This window comes from Anthonomus grandis, chromosome 2 (genome assembly GCF_022605725.1).
Source record: "Anthonomus grandis grandis chromosome 2, icAntGran1.3, whole genome shotgun sequence".
In the NCBI taxonomy this organism is placed as follows: Eukaryota; Metazoa; Arthropoda; class Insecta; order Coleoptera; family Curculionidae; genus Anthonomus; species Anthonomus grandis.
This window is the reverse complement of record NC_065547.1, coordinates 21,375,822-21,389,667: the sequence shown is the minus strand read 5'-3', so window position 1 is coordinate 21,389,667 and position 13,846 is coordinate 21,375,822. Positions and strand designations below refer to the sequence as shown.

The window sequence follows — 13,846 nt, the reverse complement described above, 5'->3', positions numbered from 1 at the left end:
TAAAAAAAAATCAATTTTGTGTTTTTTAGTCAGTTTTCAATATCGCTGCAAATTTTAAAACGTTTTTTTGACTATTTGAGACAAACCCTACATCTTTTGTACTAAAACTTTTTTCTACTTTGTAGGTTGTGTGTGGTATTGTGATTGAAAATATGTTGTGTAAATGGCAAAGCTATGTCAAAGTTAATAAATAGTAAAAATCACAAATTATAGAAAAAAACGAATCCTTTATTTACCAAAATACATTACTAAAAACTATAATACAAACACATAATATTGTATGAAATATGTTTCGTGCAATTTATGTAATAATTCCAATACAACTAAATTATTTACCATCTAAGTTGTATTTTTAAGATATTGGATTTTGTCAGTAAAAAACACACTAAAATTAAAGTAATACGACAGTAACAATACCAAAAAATTAAAAAACCAAGACGTATTATACCCAGACCTATAATTTGGGGAGCTGACAAGCAAATTGGTAATTTTGAAATTTGGAGTGGTGGCAAATGAATACAGTTCCTCGATAGATTAGGCTAGCCGATAAATTTTCAATTCCTAAATAACTTCGTTATTTTTTAAGGTAATGAGGTGCGGTTTTCACTAATATTGTTAAATGACTAATAGAAATGCGGCTATGAAGAGAAATTTGAAACTTGATATAGCTTGTAACTGATTAATGCAAGTGGGACAATTGCCAATAGTTTTTTTAATTACTCTGGCAAGATATCCTGCGATGTACGCATGAGTAGAAATTATTCTAAAGTCCTCAATATTATTTATGGCTTGACTTTGATCAGGTGACAAGCTTGCATCATTTTCCTGAATAACAAATTCACTTTCTTCTTGGAGACATAAAGACTTAACAGAATCTAAATGGTAGCTGGTCTGCGAATGGGAAGACCTGACGCCTTAATTTCCAAATTCTTTTGGTCTGGAAGGAAAAATAATGATTATTACACTATATTTATAGTCTTTTAAGAGTTTTGTTATCTTGAACCATATTTTTTCTTATTTCAGATACCTATTTTATTTGTCTTAATTTCTTTTAAATTTATTAATTATTCATATTTGCAACAAAAAACTCCTACAAAGTAAATGGGTCTAGAATTATTTTTACTATTATAGTTATAAAAGCAGATTTGACTGTAGCAAAAATTCAAGAATGTGTATTAGGTATGTTATATAATTATTAGAAAGTGCTGTGCTTAGAATATTAGTTAATATTTTTCCAGTAAAATACTGTGAAGAAATAAATTAAGACTAAAAATTTAGTTCTGCTGTAAACCAAAATGTAACTGTTTTGTGGCCAAACCAAACCAATCTAAAATATACCACTAAGCAAAGAACATTATTTTAAGGTTTGATAACGTTAATTTAAAGAAACTCAATAAACGTTTTTCCAAAATGTTTGGGAGGCAGAGAAACTACGTTATAAATTAACGTTAAACAAATTATCGACACTGATATGTAATTTTGCAAATGTAATTTTGATGTTCTAAAAGAGATACGTATTAATTGAACTGGTTAAGAAATATGAAAAATCATAGAATAGATTGTGTTGTGAGTTGTGTTGTCTTCGAGTCTTCATTTCTCAAACAAAATGGTTCTTTTATGAAAGTCGGAGAATGAGTTGGCAATCAAAAAAATTGGCTTATAACTTCAAAACTCTTCATTTTAGTATTTACTGCCAATGCTTAAAAACTATATTTCTACCAGAGAGCAAGGGTCCTCTGTAGCCGGAGTCCTAGGGCTCTGCTCCAGTTTGGCCTACGATAGCTACGCCCCGGTACCCAAGAGGAAAAAAGTGGCATGCAATAAATTGAAGTTTGGATAATAAAAGTATTTAGTTTTATTATTTATTATGTGTGACATAATATTATACAGGGTGATTGATGGTGGATGGTAGGTGTTAATACTGGTGTCTTGCACCTTGATTGATTTGTTGCTAGTACGTCACTGGCAGCATGGTGACGAGTACTGCGGGTTGTCTGTTGATGGCGTGGTTTCGCAGAATGTTAAATGAGACACAACGTGATCGTTAATGCTAATTTTATTAATTTCACCTAGCGTATTTATAGTAAATACAATAGTCGATTCATCACTTTTAATTTACAATGCGTGACTTGATTTTAGTAATAAATGTAGGTCAGGCGTAATAATGCAATAATGCTGACTAGAAGGTTCATTGATATTAATTTAGGTATTTTATATACTAGGCGAAACAATATGTAAAATATAAGATTTTAATAAAATTAAAACTAATGGCGGTTAGACATTCTGCCCTCTCTCAATAGTAGATCTTAGAGAGCTCAGTTCCACTGCTTTGTCTTCGTCCTCAGATTGTTCCTCGCTGGTTTTATTCTGTATTCGTTTCTTGGACATGTAAGCTCGACCATGTGGCCTTATACATTTAAATAGGCACCAGCCACTGATTGCTAGTCCGATTATGAAGATAGTGGTAGCAGCGCTGATGGTTCCAGAATGCTGCCTGATAGTTTGCCATGTTGTCTCTTGTAGTTCCCGTTGAATGTCAGACTCATCTGTCGCCAGCTTTTCTAGTCCGGGTGATAAACCTATGACTGGTTCTAAAGATAGGTCAGGAACGCCATTATCGCTACCAATAGTGTGGTTAATGGGTATTGATACTGCCTTGGAGTAGCTGGCTAGCACCGAGATGCTAGATCGTCTTGTTTGAGTTAAAGTGACCTGCTTTGTTTTAATCATGCAGTCGTCTGATAATTTGATGATGCCTGCTGACTGGATCACGATGTCTTCACGCATGCCATCACAGATAATTGCTACATTTGCGGAGTTGTTTGTTTTGAACAACCAAGTATTTGGATTGTTCAATTGCTTCCATATAGTGGTTTTCACGACATGCTTTATGGATTTGCACTGTATCCCCTGTGGTCGTTGAAATATCTCATCTATAACACAGGGGTTTGTTTCAAGATTCCGAACTGCAGTTGGGGAACAGATAAAATGGTGTCGATGTGACCTAGTGCATCTTTCCAGCTCCTCTCTTGTAACATAGAAGAACTCCTGCGTGTTTAATCAACAGCTATGTCCGCATCGGTCGTGTCGATGCTCCAGTATGTACCATTTCCTACTACTAAGGGTATGGCTGTTAAGTGTATAAGTTGGAAGCTAGAGACATCGTTTATTGAAAAATTCCCAGCAATGCAAATATGAGTAACGTTCTGTGTCATAGTGGTCTGCAGTAGTGGCGACAAGGATGTTTCCAAGTTGTTTGGTAACTTATTGTTGGTGTCTGTTATTATCTTCTTTATATATGTTGAAGACAGTATGTGAAATAAGGTGCATTTGTTAAACTGAATATCCAACATCTTTGTATAATGGTGATTAATTTCTGTAAGGTAGTTTGTGGCTATTTGATAAGTACTGAGGATGTGTATGCTTAGGAAGTTCGTGTTGGTTTTTGCAACCCATCCGTTCATCGATTCGATGGCTTGCAGTCCTTTAAAAAGTTTAGTCTGAAATCGCTGTAACTGGTTTGCTATACTTTCCTCTGTAGCGTTAAATGTAGATAATGCGTTGACCATACATTTTGTTTGATAATTTGTGGCCTTCATAATCATTTCTTTATTTTTATTTAGAGACTCAATGTCGTGATAGACTTCATCGTTTACCCCAAATACTGATTTTAAGAAATTGCCCAACAGTCCTCGCTTTGCCCTGGTTAAAGTATCTTGAAGCGTGTTAGTTATCCAATTTAGGTGATTTTGCTATTCTGCTAAGTGATGCCCAAAAATTTCACAATGTGTGTCTTCCGTCAATTTTCTAGTTTCGTTGCACAGCCTCTCAAAGTCATCAACTACTTCATTAGATTTATTCAGATCACGACGTATCATTTCTTTGCTGTACCAAGATTCGACTCTTAATCGACCTTTGTCAATTTGGACTGATTCGAGGTGTTCTACATAAGTTTCTTCCTTTGGTTTGTGGATAGTGTAGTTTGCTTGACATGGTATGATTGTCGAACATAAACATAGCATCGTAATTAGGAGATGCGATGTCAATGACAATCCTTGATATCTAGCCGGTTTCCTTTTCAATGTTTCGTGCTGTGGTGAATCATCTTCCAGAGGTAGATGAATCAATCGATGAATCGGACGCTTCGTTGTAGACATGTCGGCTTTGCGAATTGATACTACCCGTACCGCGCCATCTTTTCCTGGATGAACCTCACTGATGCGAGCTAAAGGCCATCGGCTTGGGTTAATATTATTGTCCTTTATTAACACTAAGGTGCCTGGTTTAAGGTTGACCTATGGTGAAGCCCATTTGTACCGTTGTTGGAGTCGACTTAAATATTCCATGGACCAGTTGTTCCAGAAGTCTTTCTTAATTTTTTGAATCAGTCTACATCTTTGTGATAAGTTGGAGTTGATGTTGGTGGTAATTGGATCTGGAGGGAAAACTAGTTCCTTCCCGACCAGAAAATGGCCTGGAGTTAGGACAAATTGGTCCTCAATATTTTCTGTTAAAGGCCATAGTGGTCTTGAGTTTAGACATGACTCGATCTGACATGTTAATGTTGTAAGTTCTTCGAAAGTGAGCGTGGTTTCGCCAATTACTCTTCGTAGATGATATTTCATCGACTTTACCCCTGCTTCCCAAATTCCACCAAAGTGTGGAGACGCAGGGGGTATAAAATGCCACTCAGTACCAGCATTTGTAATAGAGTCCTGTACTTTTGTACATTGGGTTATGTCCATAACTTCTTTCTCGATAATGTTAGCAGCTCCAACGAAATTTGTACCATTATCACTATAGATACGTGAGCACTGATCTCTTCTTGATGTGAATCGGCGATATGCAGCTAGGAAAGCGTCGGTTGTCATGTCACTTACAACTTCCAAGTGGATGGCCTTTGTAGCAAGGCAGATGAATACAGCAATGTATCCTTTGTAACACTTATAGCCTCTTCCTTTTGCAGTCCTCACTTGAACTGGCCCTGCATAATCTACTCCGGTGTGGGTGAATGGAGCATTAGGTACTACCCTTGCAGCTGGTAATTGACCCATTTGTTGCTCTGCTGTTTTTGCTTTGTATCTTAAGCATTTGACGCATTTATTTAGGATGGTTTTTACTGCCCTTTTACCATTTATAATCCAGTATTTCTTCCTCAAATATGATAATGTTGTTTGATTTCCTCCATGCAGTATCTTCTCGTGAGCATCCAGAATTAGTAGTTTAGTTATGTGAAAGTCATATGGCATTATTATCGGATGCTTTTGCCCAAATGATAATAGTGAATTCTGCAGCCTTCCACCCACTCGAACAAGCTTATTGTCGTCTAAAAAGGGATCCAAGTTATGCAGTTTGCTTGTCTTTGGAATCGGCGTTTTCTTGAGGAGATCCTCATACTCTGTGCTGAATTCTTATTTTTGAATTATTTTTATTCCTTGAATTAAAGTGTTGTTAAGTTCAATGGCGCTTAACGTCACAGTGTGTTTTTATGCATAAGGCTTCGGCAGTCTGACAGTACTCGTATAAGTCTCCTCAGACCGGAGAACTTGTTGATTATGTCGATGTCATCTTTTGGTTGGCTGTAAAAGCATTGAACTCGTTGATTTGCTTCTAAATCTGTTTCGTAAGTTTTGGTCTGAATGGGCAACGTTTCAGTTGAATTCAGCCATGTCGGACCATTCCACGAAAGATTGCTGTTTATTAACTTTTCCTTTAATCTGTCCCTCTAGATATAGCATCTGCCGGATTATCCATGGTCTTAACATGGTTCCAACATTCTGGTGATATGTTTCGTTTGATTTCGGATACTCTGTTTGCTACGAATGTCTTCCTTCGCGATATGTCACCTTTGATCCAACCCAATGTGATCATAGAATCTGACCACGCAAAAATGGGCATATTCTCAATTTCCATTGTAAAAACTGTTCTTGTTATGAGCTTGGCTAATAGTATAGCAGCGCATAATTCTAGCCTTGGCAAGGTGGTTTTTATCTTAACTGGGGCCACTTTGGACTTGGCACACACCAGTGTAACTTTGATTTTTCCATCTGATATAATACGACTGTAGATCACTGCTCCATATGCTTTCTCTGATGCGTCACAGAATCCATGTAGCTCGGTTTGTTCCATCGACTTTGTATATTTTATCCATCGAGGTATTCAGATATCCTCAACTTGTTTTAACTTTTCCTTGAATTCGTTCCAACGTTGGGCTAAATCTCCTTTAATATCGAAGTCCCAACTTAACTGTTGTTTCCATAAGTCTTGGACTATCAATTTTGCTTTTATTTTTATCGGGGATAACCATCCAAGCGGGTCGAATAGTTTTGCTATATCCGACAGTATGTTTCTTTTGGTTGCCGTATTGTCTGATGATAATTGTACCTTAAATCTAAAGGTATCATCTAAGGGTGACCATAGTATTCCTAATGATTTTTGAATACCATCTTCTGTGCGATCTTGTATTGTTTGCTCACAGGACATTCCGGATACTGTGTTCATCAATAAAGGATGATTGCTGGACCATTTCCGAAGATGTAATCCTGCCGAACTCATTAATTGCAGGAGTTCTTTTTGTAGGTAAATTGCAGATTCTATGCTTTCTGCATCAGAGAGTATGTCGTCGACATAGAAGTCTCTGAGGGTACGTTGGCTCGCTATCGGGTATGTTCTCATTTCGTCTTGTGCTAATCTTTATAATGTTTTGATTGCAAGGTATGATGCCGCAGCAGTCCCATAAGTTATTATTGACAACTCATATTCACTCATTATCTGGGAACTTCTTGTTCTCCACAGAATTCGTTGAAAGAGCCGATCTTCAGGATGCACTTGAATTTGTCTGTACATTTTCTCAATGTCAGCTGTGAATGCTATTCGATTTTTTCTACATCGTAACAGAATATCCGCTCAAATCCGAAAAAGTTTTGCTGTAGCCTTGGACCAGTATGCATTGTATCATTTAAGCTGATACCGGTGGATGTCTTGCTTGATGCGTCGAATACCACTCTTAATTTTGTCGTAGAGCTTGATTCTTTTATGACTGCTTGGTGTGGTCATCAATCATGTATTTATCACGATTTACTTCTGGACATAATACTTTTCTCATGTGACCTAGCTATTGGTATTCGCTCAAAAAATCAGTGTATTGCTTTTTGAGTGATGGATTATTTAATGTTTTCTTTTCTAAGTTTATTAGTCGGGCGCCTGCTCTGGGTTTCGACCGACCTAAGCATTCCGTATTCTTTTTAAACGGAATTCTTACTATATAACTTCCATTTTTATCTCGAGTAGTCGTCTTGTCATAGAATTCTTCACAGACATGGTCATCATCTGTCATCTGATTTCTTGATGGCACTTCTTCAATTTCCCAAAATCTTGTCAATTGCTTTTCTTCTTCGCATTGAGCGACCATGCTTATTACTTGAATTCGTCGAATGCTTGAGAGTACAGAGCCAGAGATCATGCAGCCTAGTTCGGTGTTTTGTTTCAATAGGCCATTGTTGAATTTTTCAATACCATCTAACATTATAGATGCATATTCCTTGGCCCCAAGTATGGCATCAATTGGACCTGGTCGCATAAAGGTTGGATCAGCCAGAATATCATTCTTTAACAACTCCTTTTCAACTTGGATTTGTTGATTTGGAATTGACTGAGTTAATTTGGGAAGTACTAACATGTTGACTATCAATGCAAAGTCACTTGGAAATCGTGGTTTGATAGGGACATCTATGCACCACTTTGACTTTAGATGATCTGCGTTTCCTACTCCTGATATTTGTGCTGAAATTTTCTTGCGTGGAAGGCCTATCCGTTGTGCGGCTTCTTCGGTGATCAATGACGATTGTGACCCTTGATCAATCAGCAGTCGAAGTATCTGGTTGGTGTTTTGAGTTGCAACTTGAACCAATGCCGTTGCTAGCAGCACATTTTCTTGTTGGTTATCTATATAGTGGCTGCTGGTGTTCTGACGTATGGCATTATTGTCCCCGTATCTTCTTCCTGACCCTCTTATCTGATTTTGATGTTGATTAATATTCCTTTCGTTAGTGGGAGCTCTGTCCATATGCAGAAGTGTATGATGATTGCCTTTACAGATGGTACATGTTGCAGTGCTCTGGCATTTTTTGCTGCGAATATGACTTAAGCAATTAGCACATATTCCTTGGCTGTAAATTTCATTGTTTAGTTCATTTGGAGATAGTGCCTTGAATTTATGGCACTGGAATATGCCATGATTTTGCATTTTACAGAAGGTGCACCCATGATTGCTGATGCTCTTGGTTTTTGATTCCTTTGTTATTGCTTCTAACGACTGGAACCTTCTCTCCAGAAATTCCATAAACCCTTCAGTCTTGAATTTCATGAGGATTTATAAGATTTTGCTCGTACATCCTATTGGTTTCTGAGTCCCATTTTCGTTGTATGTATTATACGGATGATAAAAGGGCCCCAGGATTTGGTATCTATTTTTAAATTTTGAATGCCTCGCAGACATTCTTTGGTAGTGTCATGGAGCTGTTTTATTATCTCTCCATTTTCTGCCGTGCTGCGTGGTAGATCAAGTAGTTTGTCAATGAGGGTGTATAGCAGAAGCCTCCTGTTCTGGTATCTTTTTTGCAAGATTTTCCATGCTGCTTCATAATTGTCATCTGTTATTGGTAAATGTTGAACTACTTTGGCAGCTTTTCCACGAAGATGGGTCTTAAGTAATTGTATTTTTTCCACGTTTGTGATTGTTTCGTTTTCATGAACTAATCGCAAGAACATATCATGAAATGAAGTCCATTGCTCATATCCTCCATTAAACATGGGTAAGGATATGGATGGTAATTGTATCCTTTGCCAACTGATGGCTGGTATAGGCTGTTCCATCAGCGTGGCAGGTGTGTTTAACCTGATCCTGTTTATTTTTTCCATGGCTGTGTTATATTTTTTACGACTTTCTTGGAACCAGTTTTCGGTGAAGTATTAATCAGTGTGTAGTACTACATTGATCATTATTTCCTCATTCAGCTCTTCGATAGCTTCCCATTTGCCCTTGAGGTTTTCCTGCATTTGCAAAATATTCAAATTTATGATACTGCTTCTTTAGTCTAAGAAGCTGTTCTTTTTCGGATTCACCGAATTGCCATTCTGTTAACATTTTTCTGTAAGCTTCGTATTTTACTTTTATTTGATCTTTATAATTTGTTGTTAAATACGGGATTGTTGTATTTTCAAAGCTAAGCATTTTGCTGTGATTTCTGATGATTGTTTGCCATATGTCATCAAGCTTTTCTAATCGATCAGTAACGTTTTTGGCGGTCGTTCTTAATGCGCTATCTTTTTTGAAGTTTGATGCTACTTGAATAATGCTTTTTCCTAATTCTTCTTGAGCTAGGGCAAGTTTGTTCATCTCCTTAATCGCTGTCGTCATATTGCAGCCGATTTCCAGTACTTAATACCACCGAAATTTGGGCTGTTATCGTTTTGATGAGAGCCTTTATTGCTTGCCACTAGTTTTAAGCAGAAATCAGTGACTATACTCGCTAGCGTTAACTGGCTTGAATATGTTCACTTGATTCCGATACAATATTTTTTCGCCAGCGTTAAATAGGCTGAAAAGATACTGTGCTTAGTGGTGTATGGTTTTATAGGACCAACTCAATGTTCACTTCCGCCAGCGTTAACGGGCATAGAAATTGTATTAAACTTTCTCGCCAGCGTTAACTGGACAACTAGAAAGATATGTAATCCTCAGTTAACTAATGATCACACAATTTTCTCACGCTAATCTTTGCCAAATAATTCTTTGTACCTGGCCTCTAGTCTTCTTATGAATGCTGCTGATTCTTCGATTTTTGTGAGCTCTCGTTTTGTTTTCGGTGTCACTAACTGCGGGTTCGCCGTACGTGGACGTGGTACGTGTACCGTATGTGATCTGTCACGGCGGCACCTTCCCGTTGAAATTGGTTGGTCTCCGTGAATTCAAATGACTGTTCAATTGTCGGTGTCACTGGTAGACCGGATTTGTGTAGTTGGACGTTTATGGAGTCTGAACAGATGCAAATCAATTGCTTTTGCTTTTCCTCACTCGCTTCTTGTCTTTGATTCTTGTTCAGTTTTCTCGTGGCCATAGATTCCTGTTATCCACTGCCATCTTCTCGATATTACCCTACTCAGTTTAGGCAAACAATACACCCTGGCTAGCTGGATGTTTAGCTCGAAGGGCCAATGTTAATACTGGTGTCTTGCACCTTGATTGATTTATTGCTAGTACGTCACTGGCAGCATGGTGACGAGTACTGCGGGTTGTCTGTTGATGGCGTGGTTTTGCAGAATGTTAAATGAGACACAACGTGATCGTTAATGCTAATTTTATTAATTTCACCTAGCGTATTTATAGTAAATACAATAGTCGATTCATCACTTTTAATTTACAATGGGTGACTTGATTTTAGTAATAAATATAGGTCAGGCGTAATAATGCAATAATGCTGACTGGAAGGTTCATTGATATTAATTTAGGTATTTTATATACTAGGCGAAACAATATGTATAATATAAGATTTTAATAAAATTAAAACTAATGGCGGTTAGATAGTAGGTTAGGCGTTTACCGAGAACGGACAGTAAAATTTTTTTGAAAATTTGGCAACATGGGTTTTATCTTGTGGTCTATCTAACTGTGGACTAAAAATATTTTGAGCTATGCAGAGTACCATCCACCATCAATCACCCTGTATAATAAAATAAAAAATATAAGCTGATGTGCAAAGATGGGGAAATCATTTATTTAAGCCAAATGGATAACACAATGCACAATGAAACCTACCTATCCAGTTTACTTCGATGTAAAAATAACTTTGCATGCAGCATTGAATGCATGAAGTTATTTCAAATAAAAAACGAACATTCAATGCTCGAAATCAAGCTCTGTTAAACAATAAAGGATTGAAGAATTAAGAATAAGGGAGAATGATTGAACTCAAGGTACCTACTAACAAGGGTCATTTAGATATACATAATGTATACACACTTATTTAAACATATTGCAAATGGATAATAAACGAAAAATCAATGAATATTAACATATACAAACCTTGGGGTCCTTTGGCAAACAATGCATCTTCACAGAATCACTAGTGTTTCCAAAACCACGAATTAAACAGGTGAATCCCATTACGGATGATTGTTCTAAATAAGTTTGTAAAGGAAAATCACACTAAATAGAGTGACGTTAATGACATTTTAACTGTCGTATTTGACGATTGTCTTTTTTAAGTTTTCTTTGGGTGGAAAAGTGGTGGAAAACAAGCCAAGCCTCATGATTATCTCCCAATTTAAAGTTTTTAAGTAAATTTATAGCTTTTTGTAGTTTTTTTGAGTTCTGGGTTGATAAATTATTTTACAAACGTGCCAACATCGAATCATCGTGCAACTACATAGAGCAGGAGACAGGTAAATTTCAATTATGACATACCTAAGTGTTTTCTAATAATGTTTAGGTGATCTTGTTGTATTATCATTTTCCAGGCTATAATTATAGGTTTAATCCGATTTTGGACATATCTGTATCACTGTTCTCAATTTAACTTTTTTTTTACAATTCAGTTTTAATTCTTGAACCTTCACTGGAAAAATATCAAGTATTTCCTTTTCCTTGTCTTCATCTAAGATATTCATGCAAATAATATCCTTTATTCACTAGTTTGTATATTAGGAATTGCCCAGACATTATTTTTTTTAATTTCCATTGAATCCATCCTTACAAAAATTTTGTCTGTCATCTAAGTCCGACTAAAAATGTCACCAATTATTGAATTTGCTCCAAACACTTTTCTGTTTCTTGAGTAGAAATGATATTCACATGGAGTAGAAACATAACACCTATTTGTTCAATTTCAAGAAAATGATGACACATCCAGATTGACATATCCTTCTCAAAAACTGATTTCTCTTATCGACTTAATCCACCTTAAGTTATATACATTTATGGATAACCATGGTCATTTAGTCAATTTAGAGAAAAGGTTTTGGTTAGTTTATAAATATTTAAAGGATGAAATCAAAAGTGAACTTCATAACTACAATAACAATCTTTAAGCGTTGGTGATTCTAGAAAACAGAAAAAGTTTCGACAATCTAAAATGTTTTCAAAAAAGCAAAAATCTTGAATATTGTCATTTAATACTCATGATACATAATCAGAATAATTTTGTTTTTTAACTTTTTAGCTAATGATACTAAGATTTTAGTCTGTAATATCTTATTTTTTAAAATACCTAAATTACCTGAGACATTTTGATAGTAAATGCTATGCTTTTTACAGTCCTATTTTATTTACTGACCCATAATTTAAATCATGTTATTAGCTTAAAGTAAAATTATAGACTAATATAAAATCCTTTAAAGTATTATTTAGAACCTTAATTGTAATAATAACTAAATGTGATAATCAATAGTTACTAATAATAAAAACTTATGTATTTTATTTTAGAAGAATATTGTATACACAATACAGTGTCTTAATCTGTTTTCTTATGTTCCGTGTTGCATACTTACTGCTGGAACTTAATTACTCACTGACTTGTGACATCTTTACCCTATTGTGACTAACCAAAAATCAAAAGTAATATTTTGTTTTTATTTGCTTATACTAAAAAAATAAAATGGAAAAAACATGCATATTAACTTGAACATATGTATTTGTGTTATATCTAGTCATTATTAATTAACTTATTTACAATGAGAAGCCAGATTTATTTCAAGAGATAGGTTCAGTTTCTGTCTTTATAAGAGTTTTATAATGTGTTCCATAATATGTGTATATATATTATTTTGTTACAATTGTATAGATGGTTAAAAAATATATGTTTAATTTTTTAATTTTTTATTTAGGTATGTTTGTTGCATATTTCTTATAATGTTTTATACACTTATGAATACAAAAAAAAGCAGGTAATTTTTTCTGACTCCAGAAGTTAGGATTTTCAGTTAAAATATGCTTATACCTGTAAAAATTCTATTTTTTACATAAAAGGTCTTATTAATACCATACTTACAGTTTGGAGTATTTAATTTATATTGTAACTTTTTTTATGCATTTTAAAACCCTTTGTTAAATTTATTTTAATTCATCTTAAAATAAAACATTTAAAAGACAATTTAGTTTTGTTTTTTTTATTTAAAATTTGGTCCCATATCTATCGTGCCAATTTATAATTTTTGGTAAGTATCTATAGCTAAATATCTCAAATAAGCAATGTCTTGAGAACCAAATTTAAATTAAATAATATTTTAGCTGATGTATTAATTCTTGATTAAAGTGATGACGGATGTCTAAGATGCAATATTTTAATTTTTTCTCAACATTTAAAATTAACAATTTTAATTAAATGTGGGTATTTCTAAACTGATAAACATATTGTTTTTTTTAAATAAAATAAAATTCTATTTAAATATATCTCATCACTGTTCAGTTAACGTATCAACTTTTGTAATTCTGCAAATTACTTCAAATCTAAATATCAGGCAATAGTAGGCTTAAATTTCCCGCCACCCGCCACCCAAGATTGTTGCAACCCGTCTTTATCAACAACGTCAATAAAGCTGTGAACAGAATTTCTGTCTGTTCATTAGGAAACACGCATTTCTCTATATTCGTGTTCTGTGCTTCATACCGGGGCAGGGTTGGGTAAGTAGCAAATTGTACATTTGCGACGGCATTTACGACTGTCGCAAATGTATATTACGACGCGTTCAAAAAATTTAATTTATTACCTACATTTGCGACAATATGTAACAAATTCAATGAAAGAAAACATTGAAACTATTGAAAGTGAAAATCTCAAGGATTTAAAAT

General features: G+C 35.0%; 1 long non-coding RNA gene across 1 annotated transcript; it reads right to left on the bottom strand.

Annotated features, from left to right (window-relative positions):
* Positions 1–207: 207 nt before the first annotated feature.
* LOC126750671 (uncharacterized) lies at positions 208–11,973 on the bottom strand. Its single transcript, XR_007665787.1, has 2 exons — positions 11,084–11,973; positions 208–937 (listed from the first exon to the last, which is right to left on the bottom strand). It is a non-coding gene; the product is annotated as an uncharacterized LOC126750671 (long non-coding RNA).
* Between the last annotated feature and the right edge of the window lie 1,873 nt (positions 11,974–13,846).